Here is a 1,802-nt window from a genome sequence, read left to right on the forward strand (position 1 = left end):
GCGAAGCCACAAAAGCCTACAGCAGGCCGGGCGCGGTGGATCACGCCTGTAATCCCAGCACTTTGGGAGGCCGAGGTGGGTGGATCACGAGGTCGGGAGATCCAGACCAGCCTGGCTAACACGGCGAAACCCCGTCTCTACTAAAACTACAAAACATGAGCCGGGCGTGGTGGCGGGCGCCTGTAGTCCCAGCTACTTGGGAGGCTGAGGCAGGAGAATGGCGTGAACCCGGGAGGCGGAGCTTGCAGTGAGCCGAGATCTTGCCAGTGAACTCCAGGTTGGGTGACAGCGAGACTCCGTCTGGAAGTAAAAGGAAAGAGAGAAGGAAGGAAGGAAGGAAGGAAGGAAGGAAGGAAGGAAGGAAGGAAGGAAGGAAGGAAGGAAGGAAGGAAGGAAGGAAGGAAGGAAGGAAGGAAGGAAGGGAGGGAGGGAGGGAGGGAGGGAGGGAGGGAAAGAAAGAAAGAAAAAAGGAAGAAAAGAAAGAAAGAAAGAAAAGAAAGGAGCAAAGAGACAAGAAAGAAAGAGAAAGGAAAAAAGAAAGTGAGAAAGAAAAGCAAGAAAAAAGGAAAGAATGAAATAAAGAAAGAGAAAGAGAGAGAGGGATAGGAGAAAGAAAGAAAGAAGGAAGGAAAGAAGAAAGAAAGAGAAAGAAAGAAAAGGAAGATAGCAAGGGAAGAAAAAGAAAAGACTGAAAGAAAGAAGGAAAGAAAGAGAGAGAAAGAGCAAGCAAGAAAGAGGGAGAGATAAAGAAAGAAGGAAAAAAAGTAGGAAGGAAAGAAAGAAAGATAGAGAGGAAGAAAGAAAGAAAGAAAGAAGGAAAGACAGAAGAACGCAGGAAAGAAAGAGAGAGAGATACAGAAAGAAAGGAAAGATAGCAAGGGAAGAAAAAGAAAAGAATGAAAGTAAGAAGGAAAGAAAGAAAGACAGAAAGAGAGAGAAAGAGCGAGATAGAAAGAGGGAGAGATAGAAAGAAAGAAGGAAAGAAAGAAAGAAACGAAAGAAAGAGAGAAAGAAAGAAGGAAAGAAAGAAAGGAGAGTGAGAGAAGGGAAGAAAGGAAGGTAGAAGAGAAAGAAAGAGAAGAAAGCAAGCCAAAAAGCCTACAGCACCCGGTATTCCCAGGCGGTCTCCCATCCAAGTACTAACCAGGCCCGACCCTGCTTAGCTTCCGAGATCAGACGAGATCGGGCGCGTTCAGGGTGGTATGGCCGTAGACGCCGGCACAGGCGCCTGGCTGCCCCAAGAGCCCGGCCCAGCCATGCCCGCCGGCTTCCAGCCCGCACTGCCAGCCCGGGGTCGCCGGGCTCGGATCGGGACTCCCGAGCCGCTCGCCCGGGGCCTTCCCCCGGCTCCCGAGCTCCGGAGCTTCCGAGCTTCCACCACGTCGGGCCCGCTCGGAACAGGGAGTGCTCCGAGGCGTCAGGGCCCAGGGCCCACGATCCTGGGACCCCGTCGGGTCCTCAGCCCTGTCGCGGAGGTATCCTTTTGGATCCCTGGCCGCTGGGGAGCTCCTGCGAGGCCCCCTCTTGGCCCACCCACCCAGAGCCGTCAGGCCTGGCCAAGGGCGAACAGCCGGCCCAGCGGCGCCTGGCCTTGTTCTCACAACGCCCCCACCACGGTCGCTTGTCCCGACCAAGACCCGGCCGGTGGGCAAGAGGGCGTGGGGGCTGGGGTGTTGAGGGATGGCCCTGCTTTGCCCCGGGCTGGCACTAGAGCCGGCAGCCTGATCCCCGGCGAGAGGGGCTGAGAGAAACCCAGAAACACCCCACCACCACCAGGATCAAATCCACAGCCCCACACACAG

General features: G+C 54.6%; 1 non-coding gene across 1 annotated transcript; it reads right to left on the bottom strand.

Moving 5' to 3' along the window:
- Nucleotides 1-1,095: 1,095 nt before the first annotated feature.
- On the bottom strand, nucleotides 1,096-1,214 carry LOC140710343 (5S ribosomal RNA). Its single transcript, XR_012091340.1, has one exon. It is a non-coding gene; the product is annotated as a 5S ribosomal RNA (ribosomal RNA).
- Nucleotides 1,215-1,802: the final 588 nt, after the last annotated feature.

This window comes from Chlorocebus sabaeus, chromosome 25 (genome assembly GCF_047675955.1).
Source record: "Chlorocebus sabaeus isolate Y175 chromosome 25, mChlSab1.0.hap1, whole genome shotgun sequence".
NCBI lineage: Eukaryota > Metazoa > Chordata > Mammalia > Primates > Cercopithecidae > Chlorocebus > Chlorocebus sabaeus.